The sequence below is a fragment of the Bactrocera tryoni genome, chromosome 2 (assembly GCF_016617805.1).
Source record: "Bactrocera tryoni isolate S06 chromosome 2, CSIRO_BtryS06_freeze2, whole genome shotgun sequence".
NCBI classification, from domain to species: Eukaryota; Metazoa; Arthropoda; class Insecta; order Diptera; family Tephritidae; genus Bactrocera; species Bactrocera tryoni.
The window spans coordinates 57,439,267-57,457,443 of NC_052500.1; the positions used below are offsets into that span (position 1 = coordinate 57,439,267).

General features: G+C 35.8%; 1 pseudogene; it reads right to left on the bottom strand.

The window, feature by feature from the left end:
• Positions 1–1,060: 1,060 nt before the first annotated feature.
• The window catches only part of LOC120768779, a 64,497-nt pseudogene continuing 47,380 nt past the window's right edge, over positions 1,061–18,177 (bottom strand).

Below are 18,177 nucleotides of genomic sequence, written 5' to 3' on the forward strand. Positions count from 1 at the left end.
TTTTCTTAACACCCTGATGACATGTACGAAATATGGGTGAAATCGGTTCACAACCACGCCTTCTTCCAATATAACGATCTTTTGAATTCCATCTGATGCCTTCTCTGTATAATATATACATTAGGAACCAATGATGATAGCGGAATAAAACTTTACAAAAATACGGTATTTGAAAAATATGTAAATGACGTATAATGAAATCTCGATTATCACTTTATCATGCGAGAGTATAAAATGTTCGGTGACACCCGAACTTAGCCCTTCTACCCTTACCCCTTATACTTGTTTTTATTAAGAATTTAATTTTATCTCGTTCAGCCCTTTATGTCATTTTTCTGTCACTTGGGTATACGAGAAGTTAACGCAATCCTCAAAAGTCTGTTTTTTTCAACCACAAACGGTTTTGTCATTTGTTGTATTCCTCATCTCTTTCGCATTTGTATATATTAGTAGCTATGTACATATATATGTTTTCGGACATTAATCTTTTGTTTTCGAAAACTACTCGATGACAATGCAATGTGCAGCCGTTCAGAGCGGATGCTTTTACGAATCGCAATCGCTGCGCTCACTGATGGACTGTGTCCATACCACTTTCTCCTTCTGTTTTGTTAACTCTCTTAGCAATTATTTTATAGCGCACGCACACTTCTCATTCATAGTATGCGTGTTTTATATTTTGGTGGCTCTTCTTCATATACTTTCACTGACTGTTTGTCCAAGTAACTCGCTTTTATAGCAATAGTTGTCTGCTCGAGTCTCAATATATGTATGTGTGTGGGTTTGAGTGTATTGCTGTTCACATGTGTGATTGCGGTTAAAAAAAGGCTGACAAGAAGTTAATTAAACGTCCGTTGCACTTTCTGTTTCTATAGTTAACTACTACATATTTGGTAAAAAATGTATCACAGAGAACTTATGTAGCTTTAAAAAATATTATTTTGTTCACCTAATTTAAGTTTGTTCAAAATAAAAAAAAGAGTTAAATTTTTGGATATTAAAAGAAAAAATAATTTAAAAATTCAGTTGTTTTGAATCTAAGTTTAAAAATCCTTTTATTTTACTTACACAATGCACAGTGCACGGGCACGATGATCGTATCATTTTTCGTCTAATAATTGATAAACTTCGGATATGCCTCTGACTGACATTCAAGTGCTATATTTTGGCCGGTGGCAGCACCGACTAGCTGATTTTGTATCCATTTTCGGAACTGTAAGAAAGAAACAGAATCAGAAGGATTATATAGCGCATATGCATAATTAAATCTGAGAGCGAAACCGGTCAAAGGTCTCCATTCAAGGGAACACGTTTTCCTTATCTTACAGATGAATTATGGTTATCTCAAAATTACAAAATGTTCTTTATAAAGATCTTAATGTTGATTTTAATCAGTCAGTTTAAATCGCAGCTGATGCTTTATTTGGTTTTCTCAACAGCTGGGTTGAATATTATATTCCTCCAGTAATAATCTGTACCGAATATGGAGAAGATATTTAGTTGCACCAAAGTCTTCCATTGAAGATCTTGATTCTGATCGATTTATTGCGGAAGCATGATTTTAGTGAACTCTTTGTCCTCAGTAAATGTCAGTAAGTCAGTTGTGTGGCTTTTAACTGGTCTATTTCCTCTTGGTGTTCAGGATATTATTTCCGAGTTTTATTAAAATACCAAAAACAATAACAAGGTATCTTAATTTCTACTCAAGTTGCAGCTCGCATAGGCGGACAGACATCATTCGGATTTAAAATCATCCTGTCCTTATTGCACCGAAGCAACAACTTGATTTCGATCGAGCAGTTAACGTGGTAGCTATGTGTAATACAGACGGACATGGCTAAGTTTACTCGGCTCGTAATGCTGATCATTTACATATTTATTTTCCAGGTTTTATTTCCTTCTGGGTATTTCAAACTTCGTGACAAACTTAATATATTCTGTTTAGGGTATAATGAGGGAATTGCTAGATAATATAATAAGCATATTATGTATAACAATTTCATGGCAAGTTTAAATGTTAATTTAATTTAGTAGATTTACTTACAGTGCACAACCAACATTACGCGCTTGCTGACCTTTGGAGGAATGCCATTCGAAGCGATACATAAATATGCACCCATATTAAGGCGTTGTACTTTAGTGATCGTCAGGTAGGAGTCATTGTAGGTGATGACTGGAAATACCGAAGAAGATAATAAATTTAAATTTAATTTAAAAACATAATATCAATTGTTTTTAAGTTCAGGTGTAAGGAATATTAAATGTTGATAGAAAATTTTAGTTATCGATTTGTTAATTGTTGGGGTGTAATGGGATATAGTTATGCTTCTGGGTACGCACTTACAGTTGTAGGGCTATACCCAATTCCTACTCTTGCATCCACCCCGCGGACTCCGGAAATGTGAGTAATCCTTGTGTAAGATGCGGTAGCCAACACATGTAGATCCTGAGGTCCTGGCTAAAAGGCCGAGAGGAAGCTTCAGCGGCTGACATCATCGACATTCAAGAAATGCAATGGACAGGACAAGGACAGAGACGAGTAGGTCTTTGTGACACCGGAGAGCAAATTTGGTGTGGGATTCGTAGAGGAAGAAAGACTTAGTCATAGAATCCTGGCAGAATTTTTCAGCCATGCTCCGATGAAAAAGAAGGACGATATGACCAAAGAAGCGGCTAAGCGGCTGGAGCATTCTTATGACAACTGCCCCCACGCCGATGTAAACATTTTAATTTAAAAATTTAACGCGAAGGTGGGCAAAGAAGGTATCTTTGGCACAAAAGTCGGAAAATTCAGTTTCCAGGGTGCACGGTTAGAATGCATCAGTAGGAATTCGGTACAACTGTAACTGCCTACCCAGAACAATATCTATATCCCTTTACGCCGCAATAATAAACAAATCGACATAATAATACTTAAAATTTTTATTCTCTCCAAATAGGTTGAGGCTGATCGACTTCGCAGGGGCCCGAAATATGGGTATCTGTAGTACTAGAGTCCAGCACTTGAAAATTTATCAAGCTACCTGGCTGTCTCCAGATCGAACAGCCACCAACCAGATTGATCATGTTGTGATAGATGAAAGGCATGTCTTCAGTGTCCTTAGTCCTTGTCGGACCACTATCTTTTTGAAGCAAAGGTACGCGCCCACTTCTGTATAGCAAAGCACGTCCGTCAACAAACACAGGGAAGGTACGACACCCAGAAGCTACTATCACAACCGACAGCGAAATGGTTTTTTACTCGACTTGTACTCTTGCTCTCTCAGAGCGGTCACCAGCAAATAACAGCTGGAATGAAAAGGAATGTTGTTTCGCAGTGAAGAGAAATCAGACAGACAGCCTTCCTCGCAATATCACGATCGACCACAAAACGAGCGTAGATTAATATATGTAGGACAAAGAAATGCGACCGTACGGACTGAACGTTTTTGATACACGACAACACTGACTGAACGAAAAAGGGACTCGAACGGAATAAAACCAATAACGGACTTCACTTGAATAGCGGATGGCGACCGAGAAAGTGTAATAAAGCATTGACATATTGTAAAGCTGTATTGTAAAGCATCAGTTCTTAAATAAAAGTGAAATTGATCTACATATTGTAAAGTTTAGTAAAGCATCAGTTCTGTAATAAAGTGAAATTTATCTATTGTGAAGTGGAGTTGGTCCAGCCTTTTATTTCTGCACATCAGTAGACCATTCGTCTCCAGCAAATCGGACTTAGCGAGTCATCTACATTTTCCAACATATTGGTCGGTTGACCGTACGTCTATCCTACATATATAAATATAGTTGAAGAGGGAAGCGAGAAGCATATGCTGGCCGACAGGTGTAATGATCGAAAATTCTAAGAAACGATGTGGCAAATAGCGGAAGCTTTCAAGACTGGATCGTACTCTTGTAGGATCCAAAATCGTGATCTAATAACTGATGTTCAGAGCATACTAAAACTATTGAGGGAGCGCTTCTCCGGCCTGCTGGGCGCCAGTGAAAGTGTAACGTTTGGAGATTCCGAACCCCATTCCACAATCAATGACGATGGAATTGATGTTCCATTGCCCGACTATTATTAAACTCAAATAACAATTATATTATGGGTTTAATTTTTGTAATTAGACTATTAACTACAGGTACAAATGAGGTATTTTCTGTTTTCCCCCCTTGATTGATTTGATCCAAATACAAAATATATTAACTAATTTGGCTTGAAATAAGTTCCATCAGACCTTAATTAAATTTGTGTAATATACACCCTCTAGATACATTTGAAATTTAATACCAGCTAACACTACTAAAACTTGTTTCAAAATTCATAGAATTTTTTCAACTAAAATTAAAAATTCAATTCATTTTCTGTCACAATGTAGAAAGACTAATTGCTATGCAATTGGATTGCGTTTCATTGCAAAATTTACCTCATAAATATGCATCCAATAAAATGCAAAGTCAGTTTGCTAATGGCGTTCGTAGTTTTCTTGCTAATACATCTCTGATTTCAAAATAGTTGAAATCATTTCATTATTGTTTATGTCAATTCCACTGGTGGACAAATTGCTCAGTTTTTGCCATGACATTTCAGTTACATGATTTACATGCGGAATTCAATGAAAATATGCGCAATTTCGTGCAGAATACAATGAGCTTATCCAAAACAATTGCGTTGTGGAAATTTGATATATGCGATTGTTATCCTGGGCCAAACAAACATACGTACATATGTACATAATTCAAAAAAAAAATAGCTACATGATTTTGTCGAATTTTGTTACAATTTACAATCTACATATCGTCACCTAAAATGAAAAATAACGTATCGTCAAAAAATTCGAAATTTAGTATCTTATTGGTTACGATTCACTACTTCAAATTACATTCATAATATCACATTTGTCCAACATTTTCAGGTTCTGCGCTCAAATTTAAACCAGTTTTAACCAATATTAATTTTTTTTTCACACTTGTTCCTTTTTATTTCGTGTTTCATTCACGCCACTGTAAATTTCTGAAAATGTTGTTACGTTATTTTGCATTTTAGGTGACGATATATACATATATAAAAGAAAGTTGTTGTTAGTTACACCATTTATAACTCAAGAACGGCTTAACCGATTTGGTTGAAAATTGGTGGAGAGGTAGCTTAGAGCCAGGGTAAGGACATAGGATACCTTTTATCTCTTTATGTCAAAGTTTAATACAACTCATATATACAAAAATTAAATTTTACATAATAAGCATTTGTTTAAAATTCATGTTTGTACGAACCATTTGAATATTTTATTTTTTCAAAAAAAAAAAAAAACCAAAACAATAAAAAACATCACATCATATTAATATTATAAATGCGAATGTAAGTTTGTTTGTTACGCTTTCACGCAAAAACTACTTAGCCGATCATCATGAAACTTTGTACATATACTCCTGAAGGTATTAGAAGTAAAATATGGTACTCTATATTAAAAAAAAAAAGATTTTAAGAAAGATAAAAAAACAAAAAATCGTCAAATTTAGCTACTTAAACGCCATCTAGCATTACAGTAATGAAGTTTCAGCAATGAATAATGTAATACCGTCACACTGCATTATCGGCGGTGACGGCAATATCTAATTCAAGTTTCAACTGTTTATAATTTTTCTATATTTATTGCTATTTTCTTCTGCCGTTACATGCAGTATAAAACTATTAAAATTTTTGTGGTTAGCTGTCACTTTATTATTTTAGATCTTACACGCTGATGTTAATTCTTACTCTGCTTTTCTTAGAAAATGCCTCGGAAGCGGAAATCTGGTATATCAAAATCATACTCATACTAATATTATAAATGCGAAAATGAAGATTCAACGATGAATACTGTAATACCGTCCCACTTTATTACCAGCGGTGGCGACAATATCTAATTCAATTGAATATAAATAGTTTCAAATGTTTGTAATTTTTCTATATTTATTATTATTTTCTTCTGTCGTTACATGCAGTATAAAACTAATCAAATTTTTGAGGTAATCAGTAATTTTGTGGTTAGCAGTCACTTTATGATTATAGATCTTACTCGCTGAAGTTAATTATTACTCTGCTTTTCTTAGAAAATGCCTCGGAAGCGGATATCTGGTATATCCAAAATTTCACCGCGGGCCCGTGCCGAAACTTCGGCTCACGCAGAGCTGAGCGTTTTGAGAGCAGCTGAAACGCCTCTTCAGGCACGAGTTCGTTTAGAAAGACAAGCTGCACTGCAGACAACTAGAAGAGCGATAGAAACACCAGAGTAATCGCAGGTGAGAAGAATTCATAATTCAGACATGCAGACCACGCGCCGCCGAAATTTCATGCGTAATGATTGGGCTGTGTTTAATGGTACTGGGCTTCAATATGCTCCTTTAATTGAATATCATTACCATCCATTGATTGTTATTGGCTCAATGAATAAAAAGTGACAGTACTGCGATGCTTTTAAATGGAAAGATAAAACTTCTGGAATGTTCTGTTCCGGTGGTAAAGTTTCACTTCCATTACTTAGTGAACCAAAAGAGCCTTGGAAAACTTTATTCTTAAATGTTACAGATGAGTCAAAGCAATTTCTAAGAAAAATAAGAAAGTATAACTCTTGCTTTCAAATGACATCCTTTGGAGTTGATAAAGTGATAAGAATGCCCGGGTTTTCACCAACTTTTACTGTACAAGGACAGATATATCATAAAATTTGATCACTATATCCAGAAGATGATGATCAGCATAAATTTGATTTTTGATGAACAAAATGAACTAAGTCGTCGTTGCCAATATATTGAAGGAGTAGAAAGAGAAACGGTATTGAAAATTCAACGAATATTACACAGTCACAATGCCTTGGTAAAAATCTTTAAAAGTGCGATAGACAACTGGCCTTCAGACAACTACAAAGTTATCATTCATTTTGATCGAACTCCACGTGGTGAACATGAAAGGCGGTCCAAGCGGACTGGTGACCCAAGCTCTCCACGAGACATAGTACTACGGGCACATGACAATACACTAAAGCGTGTAGCCGATACTCATAGATTCTATGATGCTTTGCAGTACCCATTAATTTTCAGTAAAAGAGAATCTGAAAATCATTTTAATATTCCAGTCATTAATCCAACAACGGGACAACCAATTCCAAAACAAAAATTTTCTGCATGGACTTATATAACTCAAGAGCTTAAGTCTGGGCAAAAGGCCCTGATCGACATGACATAGTTGCTCGCGTGTTTCGATTAAAGGTGCAAAAGTTAATGAACGTTGTAACAAAAGTGTCTGTATGACACGGTTATTAAAAATATGATACACGGTCCTTGTGGAGCTCGTAATCGGGCCTCACCTTGCATGCAAAATGACAAGTGTACAAAAAAGAATCCTAGAGGAATGATTAAAGAAACAGTTTACAGTGATAAGGGTTACCCGTTATACAGACGTAGGGCGCCTGCTGATGGTGGTAAACAAGTTAACATTCGTAATAGCAGTGGGGAAATAAAGAGCTTGATAATAGCTGGGTAGTGCCATATTCCCCGATTTTGTATAAATTATTCAACGCCCACATTAATGTTGCAGCTTGCAATTCAGTGCGTGCAATTAAATATATTTGCAAGTATATCAACGAAGGAAGCGATCAGGCGATCTTCAATCTGCGTAATGAAGGTGCTGTACAGGCCCTCAATGAAATACAAACTTATCAAGCAGGAAGATATGTCAGTAGCAATGAAGCAGCATGGCGGCTTCTTGGCTTTCCATTACATGAAAGATATCCCACTGGTACACATCTTGCAGTACACTTAGAAAACGGGTAGCGTGTCTTTTTTGATGAAAATACCTTTCAAGACAGGATTTTATCTCCTTCTAAGACCACGCTGACTGCCTTTTTTCACCTTTGTCAGAATGATACTTTTGCAAAGACATTATTGTACTCTGAGGTTCCCCGTTATTATACATGGAACAGTTCAAACAAAGAATGGCGTCGTCGTATTCATGGTACACCTGTTCAAAACCAACCTGGGCTTAAAGCATCGGATGCTCTTGGTCGTGTCTATACCGTACATGTTACGAATTTTAAATGCTGCTACGATTTTATCTTCTTGCGGCCTTTCTAACCCTAAAATTCTTTGGGATAAGTACAAAGAATACATGGCTGAAGATATTTTACATCAACTGCAGCAAGTACAAACAAATATCACTTTCAATGAACATGTCTACAAAAAAACGCTAATTATAATCGAAAACAAGGTTTTTACGATGGTTGGAAAAAAATTAGATGATTTTGGAATGTCAAGCCTGCACGAGACAATATGAATGATTTTGATAATGAAATTGCACGAGAGCTAGATTATGATTTCATAGCACTGCAACATCAAGTGACAGAATTAGTCCCTCAATTACTTCCAGAGCAAAATAATGTTTTCCATCAAGTTTTACGTAAAATAGACTCCGTCTTTCTCGACGTTCTCCGTCTCGGAGGAACTGGAAAAATGTTTTTGCTTAACTTATTATTAATGTCCGCCAGAAAATACCAAAAAATAGCAGTTGCTGTAGTTTCGTCAGGTATTGCCACGACGCTATTAAACGGCGGTCGTACGGCACATTCCGTTTTAAAATCACCATTGAATTTGGCACAGGAAGATTCGCCCATCTGCAATTTTAGTAAAAATAGTTCGCGAGGTAGGATGCTGCGAGAATGCAAGCTTTTAGTGTGGGATGAAAGTACAATGTCTAACAAGAAGGCTATAGAAGCTTTAAACCGGATTCTCCAGGACTTGCGAGATAGTATAGATATAATGGGAGGTATGGTAGTTTTATTGGCTGGTGATTTCAGTCAAACCCTCCCAGTGATTCAGAGGGGAACACCAGCAGATGAAATTCAAGCGTGCATTAATTCATCAAGCTTATGGTCGACAGTTAAAAAACTCCGCCTGAAAACGAATATGCGAGTACATCTTCATAATGACGTTGATTCCGGACTTTACGCAGAAATGTTGTTGAAAATTGGTGATGGTTGTTTAGGTGTTGGCGCTGAAGGCTACATATTACTGTCAAGAGAATTTTGTAATTTAGTAGAAAGTGATGTGGATCTCATTGCTAATGTTTTTCCGGAATTGCAACAAAATTTGTGTAGTGATCAGTGGTTATGTGCAAGAGCAATATTTGCACCAAGAAATGAAATTGTTAATAGGATCAACACTGACGAGGTTCAAGGAGAAATGAAGGAATATTTGTCAATGGATACAATTATAGATACGGAACTAAGTACTTCATATCCTGTTGAGTTTTTGAATTCACTTGAACTATCGGGTGTACCGTCACATAAACTTAAATTGAAACTAAATGCACCAGTAATACTTATGCGAAATCTAGATGCTCCTGGGCTATGTAATAGAACAAAGCTTCGGATAACAAAATTGGGACAGAACATACTTTGTGCTGCTATTTTAACAGGTGTCGGTAAGGGAAATAGTGTTATAATACTTCGCATACCAATTATTCCCACTGACCTTCCATTCAAATTTAAAAGGGTTCAGTTTCCGGTGAGGCTTAGCTTTGCTGTTACTATAAACAAGGCACAAGGACAAACATTACAGGTAGCAAGAGTGCATTTAGAAAATCCATGCTTCTCTCATGGTCAACTTTATGTAACCGATTTGACAGAAAATTGGTGGAGAGGTGGCTTAGAATCGGGGTAAGGACAAAGGATACCTTTTATCTCTTTATGTCAAAGCTTAATACAACTCATAAATACAAAATTTATGTTTCAAATAATAAGTATTTGTTCAAAATTCATGTTTGTAGGAATATTTTGAATATATGCGTACAATTTTAAACAGATTCTTCTACAAAAATAATACAATTGCTAAGTATTTGGAATAGTAGAAAAGAACTGCAACCAAATACACAGTGAAATAGATTATAACTGGATCAGTAATCAGTCGTTGAGTATGTATTATACCACGTGCATCACAAAAGATTGATGTCATAACCTTACCATCCGAATTTTTCGTCTTTCCACGCCTGAGAACCGGTTCATCACGTGCAGTTCTCTAGAATGACAGACGATTGGACTCCAGTGGCAAATGGTGGAGCTATGTTTCTTTTGTCACACACCGACGCAAAAATTCGGTTTTATTACGATTAAAGTGCGCACAAATACTTCTCAGAATCAGTTATTCGTTGTTTTTATTGAATTATGAACTTGCGAGGCACCCACTTTGCACATAGCTTTCGAATCTTTAGAGCATCATTGTATACGGTGCTCAATTCGTCTGTTTCCAGCTTAGCAAATGTCTTTTCAACGGTGGATTTCCCTGAGCCAAAATTCAACAGTATTTTCCCCAAAAAAGCAATGCTTTATTAACACACGAAATGCTTTATGATAAATTTTTTTGTAAACTAACACAAGCTGCTTCACAAAAATGCTATATCTTATTAACTAATAGTTATAATATATATTATACATAACTAATAGAAAACATATACACATATTGTAGTTGTGGTATTATCTATGTATCAGCCACAGTGAAACGTGGACGGGTCCTCTAGTTTATAATATTTAAATTACTGAAATGAAATTACAATAGATGCGCTCATGGATGGGAAATGTATCCCTTTTTTCTTAATAACGGGTGTCTTTTTTCAATATCCTTTTTTCACAGATCACACGTGAGTCGTGTCAAGCTGAACAAAACTAACATGTTCAGTATTGTTTGACATTTCATCATGGGAGGGCTTATCCCTGAACAACGTTTACAAATCGTAACACTTTATTACGAAATTTCACGTTCTGTCCAGAATGTATTTCACGCGCTTAAATCAACTTATGGTCAATATAATCGGCCTACTGAGCGTACTATTATCTTAAATTTTAAAGGATAGTGTTAAAAAACCAAATTCCAAAGAATGTTGTTTCAAATGATAATAAACACCCTCCATTAAATTTAAAGTTTGTTTGTTTGTTCTTTATAAAGGTAGGAGGATACCTTTATAATAACAGCAACAATTTTTATACTTGAACAGGGTTCATTAAGTTAGTCACGAAGTCTGTAACACCCAGAAGGAAGCGTCGGATACCCTATAAAGTATATATATAAAAGATCAGTAGGTTGAGCTGAGTCGATTTAGCCATGTCGGTCTGTCTGTCTCTTTGTCCGTCTGTCCGTCTGTCTATATATATACGAACTAGTCCCTCAGTTTTTAAGATATCTTTTTTGCAAACGTCATTTTCTCTTCAAGAAGCTGCTTATTTGTCTGAAATGACGATATCGGGCCACTATAACATATAGCCGCCATAAAACTGAACGATCGGAATCAAGTTCTTGTATGGAAAACTTTTGCATTTGACAAGATATATTCACGAAATTTGATATAGATTATTTTCTAAGGCAACAGTGTAATCTCCGAAAAAATTGTTCAGATCGGATTACTATAGCAAATAGATTCCATACAAACTGGACAAATATTTACTAAAAGAAAATGCACCTGTGAAGGGTATATTAGCTTCTGTGCAGCCAAGGTTAACGTTTTTTCTTGTTTAAACATAAGGTCAGAGAGAGGTCGAAGCAATTGCCATATTAAAGTTTAATATTAGGCTCCAGTTTGCTCCAACTGGTGTTGACTTCTTTCAATATTCTCAAATCCTTCTCTACCAATAAATGGTGATGGCAATGATGATTTTAAGGGAAAGATGATCTTGTATTAGCCGCGATGAGTGTATTTTTATCACCTTTTGTCTACATTTTATTTAAATTTTGTAGAGATATGTATCGTTACATTATTATTTTCATTATTAGATTCAGAATAATTTCTCGGCAGCTACCGTTTCGTTTCATAGAGATCATTATAATTGATTTCAATGTTCTTCACTTCATGTAGAAAGTTACTCAAAAATATATTCAGAAAAAAATTATTCATATTCATAACTCACCTTTGATATTATTAGGCAGCGGTATGGGTTCGCCACCTTCACGTCGCAACGTTATGGTCGGTGTTGGTGAACCAACTGCTGTGCATTTCAACGTTACGTTCGCGCCCTCTCGTATCGCCATATACGTGCTGGTGCGATAACCAGAATATCCGGTAGTACTGTTTACGCGAAATGTTGGAAGAGCGAATACAACACCGAAACAAATAAAAGAGTGATGAACCAAAAAGTCAAAAATGTAATGGTGATGTTGCATTGCATGTTGTTGTTGGCCAGCGACAGTGAAAGTTGAAATGATTTTCATTTTGAGTTTGGTATTATTATATAAGATAGATTAGTAATTTATTAATGACATTCGGATTTCCCAAGCAGACAAGAACCATCATTTCATATAGTTGTTGAGTGTTTTTTTTGCAAACGGTAAGAGCAAGAATTTGCAATTGAAAAGAAGAAGAGAAAGGAATAAACGTTTTGTTAGTAAAATATTATATATACTATAAATATGGTTGACAAATACATTAATTCTGTTCTGGAGTTTACTTATTAAAGACTGTGTTAAAGTTATGCATCGATCTAATAGATACTGGAACTTTCCATAAGTTATATTATATTATATATAAGTATATAAATTATACTCAATATATATAAACCTTATATTTGAAGACCTTGTACAATTTTTCGTTATTAATTAAAAAATAAAGCCTAAGAATTAAATTTATGTTCAGATTTCATTACCTCAGATTATCAGAGAAATCTTTCTACAAATCAAAATTATTTTCTTTGAATATTTTTATATATTTTAAAGCGGTGTTAGTACCGTGGCTCCACAGTTTCCTTGAAACTCTCCATCGATAAAAAAAATAAAACCACAATTTTCAATAATTAAAAAATAAATTCAAGAAAATTAATTCATTATTAAAATTTGAAAGGTTTTAAACATAAAATTTTCAAAAAGTCCTTAAACTTTATTAAAAATGCCATTATAGCATGAATCAACGATTCTAAAAACCACATTTTTTTCCCCAAACAAAATTTTTTTTCTTCAAGGATTTGCAAAGAAAATCCATTCGCCGAAATTTCATTTTCTAGGCCTATATAGGCCTATCTCTGCTTATGTCACGTCAAAATAATCATTAGTGTTTAATATACGCTTGGCTTTCTGTAGTACATAAGATGCATTCGGCGATTTTTCTGATGAGTGTAATTTTTCAGCAAAGAAGTTCCATTAAATTTTGAATGCGGAATCTTATTTCTGGTACCGATACATTCAGAATGTTGGAAATGGCCTTTGGTGATAATTATTTTCCGCGACCAAGTGTTTTTGTTTGGTACAAATTATTCAGAGAGGGTCGACGCTTTGACGGCGAACTACGTCCAGGACGGCCATTAGGGTGGGTCGATTCCGGACATTTTTCGATTCGGGATTTCTAATAGTGCGGAAAAGTTGCCTTAGTACTTTCTGATTCCAATGCAAATTTTTGTTTTGAGATCGGATTGCATCTTCAACCCCAACCCCGGCCTTGAAATTTCGGAAATTCGCCTAAAATCGTGAATTTGTCTACCTAGCGCCTGAAATACGCATCTCATGGCAAAACGTATAAAACAAAAGTTATTTGTCACGTCATTTGCTACCGAAACGTGATCATGGCCGTAGGACAAACCGTTCCCGAGATACGAGCGAAAAGGCGGCGCGCCACAGCGCAAGGTGAAAATTGTTGCAGCTCTCAGCTAACCTGTATTTGTCACCCAGAACCCACCGCATATAGGTGGCTGCTCTTCGGGTTCCTCCCAAGCCCAACCCAACCAACCAACCATATGTCAGGCTTGTTTTAGTCTGAATCTGTGTCAAATTTATTGATAAAATCAGATTGTGTACTAAACTTTGGCACTTGTTGCCTAGATTTCAGTGTAGAGCGTATAAAATGATCACGAGATTGGGGGCCAATAACTTTAGAAGATGCCTTTGCCACCAATTTGATGATTCTCTCGACTGCCACGGTGTGAGATGGGAATTCACTAAATTTCCATACCTCTGGAGTGTCTCCCGACAGCCCTTTTATGAGTTCTTCGTTAGAAACTGAACAAAGAACTGGTGGAACAGTCAAGGTAATAGTCTTCCAATTAATCATATCGTAATAATTATTAGCTTTGAAATTCAGCTTTGGCACTTTATTACATCTAACCCTTCCATTTACAGTGTCAGACTCTGCTTCTCTGGCTGCCAGAAGACGGTCAAGGGCCAACTTTCTGACTTCTATCCGTTCGTCAGTCATCATACTAAGGATAATGTTTTCTGGAAGAGCAAAGAAAGCATTCTGTTGAATGGATGAATCGACAACCTTGCACAGTTTAGCAGGTAAGTTTTTCGACCTTTCGATGGCGCGAGCCATCTTTGATTGAAACCGGAAATAACAGCTTCTGATATTTTATAGAGATAAGCTTGGTCTGTGCTAAGTTGGATCGGATTGATAACCTCAGAAGGTAATTGGCAGGATGGAAAACTTTCAAATTTGACAACAGGCAACTTCTCACAACCAGGGAGCAGTTTACCTATGTCGCCAGAGAATGTATTTGGACTCTTCGAGACACCATCTATGTGTTCGAAAAGAGCACGAAATGGAAGTTCGTTGAAATGTAGAAGACAAACAACCCACTGTAATGGCCTATCTATTCTTTCTTCTAGTTTCCGAATGATTTCACCTTTCCAACCTGTGTTCGTGTTGGTGCCATCAGCACCGGCAACTTCTAGATGTTCCACATCAACTGAATTGTATTGTAAATGTTGCCATATAGCTGTGACGTGGCCAAAGTAATGACAACCAGGTTCCGCTATAAGAGAAATATGTTCCTCTTTGACAGTGTCGCGGTAGTACTTTTCACCTTCGCTGACTTGTGTAAGTGTATTGTCTTTGCGGCCGTCAAAATACAGCCCATATACAGAGTCAATACTTTCGGTGTTTTGGAGCTTAACTCCAACACTTTTTTTTGCCCGACTAATCTTGCAGTGACAAAGCTAGCCTGATCCTCTGTTATCAAACCTGCTTCTTTGGCATCCAGAAAAGCAGATGAGACAATCAAGGCCGCTGCTCTATCACTTACTCCAAATCTTTGGGCAGCTAAAGCAGTGTGTTCTAATACTAGTGTGTTTTGTTTGGTTTTAGAGGATGGAAGAGAAAATTCATCATCAGCACCGTTTTTGGAAGAATCCATGTGCGACGCACCTACATTGTTGTCGTCTGTATGAGAGTCTGGCTGATCTGAATGGTCACGTGTTCTAGCTGATACTTTTCTGGTAAGTGTTGATGTTGAATGACGTTTTGAAAGCTTTTCTTTACGTTCATTTTTCCTTGTAATCTTTTTATTTCATGTAGATCAACACTTCCAATGCGACCAATTCTTTTGGTTCTCTGGTCCAAGAGAAATGGTTGTACATTGATAGGAACTTTCCTTTCCTTTGGACAAGTGCAAGAAGAAAAATATATGCATTTACAAGCAGCGATGTCAAATAATTTTCCGGCAGAATAGACAAAGTCGTCTCTTTCAGAGCTCAAACCGATTGAGTTCCTTAAAAACATTTGTTTAAGAGTCAGAAATTTCTTATGATATGTGGTGAGCATTTGTACAACTCTGGTGTGTGAAACTATCGGAATAGATGACTTTTTGAAAGAATTTTCAACCTTTTTTGTAACTATTTCTGTAACCTCTTTACTCCTAGGTTCATAGTTGTCGCCTCGGAGTCGCCCTATACGAAGTCTTTCAAACTGATAACACAAAAGAACATCCTGGTAAGTAGGTAACAGGGACTCAGAGAGATTGTACGGATATATGCCAAACAAAGGACATTTCAGTTTAAATTTAAATTTAGATACAGACATTTTGAGTTCTGTGTTCTGTTGAGAGAATATAACTGATAGCACTCGGCGAAATCAACGACAAGAGTGAAGGAACTCGATGAAAAAATATGTATGTGGAGACCAGTCCGAACGTGTCGCATGGCGCAGGGAAATGAATGTAAGTGATAGAACTCGGCGAAATCACCGACAAGAGTGAAGGAACTCGATGAAAAAATATTTGTGTGGAAACCTATCCGAACGTGTCCTTTGGCGTAGGTGAATGAGTGTGAGTGATAGCACTCGACGAAATCAACGTCAAGAAGTGTGGCCGCAAGCCGATTTTCACCTTGCATTTGAATATGGGAAGGATCAGTGAAAGATCATTTCAGCTTAGGAAAAGTGAAAGCACGACTAGTCCCAAAATCACTAATTTTTTTCGAAAAACTACGTGGAGTTAACGTCTACGAGACAATGCTTTCTGACTACCACGATATCATAGAACATATTGCTACTGGCGATGAGTCTTGGCTCCATGCTTACTACCCAGAAGCAGATGATCAATAAGCCAAATATCGTGGCAATGTGAGCCGAATATGAAAAAACAACAAAAAATGTAAACACGTAGTTATTTACATGGACAGAGATATACTGACACCTTAGAGTTTATTAATTTCGTAATATAATAAAATTACGCATAAATAAAAATATACATTAATTTAAACTAATTTTAAAATTTTTTAAACAAAATCGCTTAATAAAAAATAGCTAAAATAACTATACGACATTTCATCCGCTGACACCTGCATATCTACGATGGTTTACTGCTTCGTTCTAATCGTTGAAATATTGTTGTTTAGAAATCTAAATGGGTATGCGTATCATTAATTCATTTAAGAACATCTAAAAAATAGTCTGTCTCCGCCAAACTTTACAGGAACACACCCTAGAATTTCTGTGAAATCGGTCCAACCGTTTCGGTATATCGGGCTATGAGGAACATACAAAATTTCTCTTTCTCTGCAGTAATATCAACAAAACTGGTAAAACGTGGAAAATTTGTCGTTCCAAAGTAAAGACAAGAAAAAACGCCAGCCTCTTTGTTGCATCGAAGCTAAAATGACTTTCACGAATAAAAAAGATCCTAACAAGAACTTGATTTCGATTGTTTAGTTGGTATGGCAGCTTTATGATATAGTAACCCGATTTGAACAACTTTTTCGAAGTTTGCATTGTTGCCTTAGACATTAATTCGTTCCTGCAAAAATCTCACCAAATGAAAAAGTTTTCCATACAATGACTTTATTCCGATGATAGCTGTTTACTATGGTTTTCCGACATTGGTGATTCCGACAAATTAGTAGCTTCTTTGTAAAAAAAAGACATGTAGAAAATTTCAGTTCGATATTCAAAAATTGAGGAATTTGCATAAAACTTAGTGCCAAATACCCTGTTTAGGGTATACAAAAGTCAAATATTTTATTTATGAAATTTTAGTATGTCATATGTCCATACGAGCAGTTATTTTAAATGAATACAAAGACATATTTAAAAACTCCTATCAAATAACAAAACAAAAACACTCCCTTAATTGTTCTCAGCAGCACATGACCAACAATTGTCCTTTCAAATCACGGATGACCAAAATATGTAAACTCGTGGTACCTTTTTATTTTAGGTATTTACATATGTTTGAATTTAAGCGAACTTTTTCAATCACTTTTGGTAAGCAATACCGAAGGGGCACAGGGCAATATATTTTTAACAAAACATAGCGCAGATTTATTTTTTTTTTGAAAAATACTATTGTTCTTAACATTCGTTTTTCTACATTTAAGTTTTTTTTTCTAGGAAAAAATAGAAAATCTTATTTTGGAAGTATAATTGGACTGATTTTTTCCATTTTTTGCATTACAACATTCAAAACGATGCCTCACAGATTAACCAATATTTATGTATAAGATCAACTAGAAGTTTCAGAATATTTTAAATTACTAAATATATGGTGTTTAGAAGGAATATTAACCTACTTTCATCCAATTTTGCCGTAAAGTTCAATTATTACCAGGAAATATTCCATTGGATCTTGACTAACATATATAACACATCCCACGATATTTTCGGTCAGGTAGTCACTAAGGAACGCATATTCGTTAGGTGAAGCTTGAAAAATTAGGATCCGATTTCGAAAATCTTTAAACGTGGGAAGTCAAAGCTGAAAGAAACTATTTGCTTAAAGTTTTATTTTCATAACTTTATTTGTGCTAGATTTGTATACTGGAAAGACAAGCAAATATTTAGATAGAATTAAAATGTGTTTTGTGTGAAGTAGAAGGGCTTGTGGTCCGATTCTTCCTATTTTCACAATCTTTTCACATAATAATTCGGGTGTTATGTACCAAATAAGGTTGAAATCGGTTGAGCAGTAC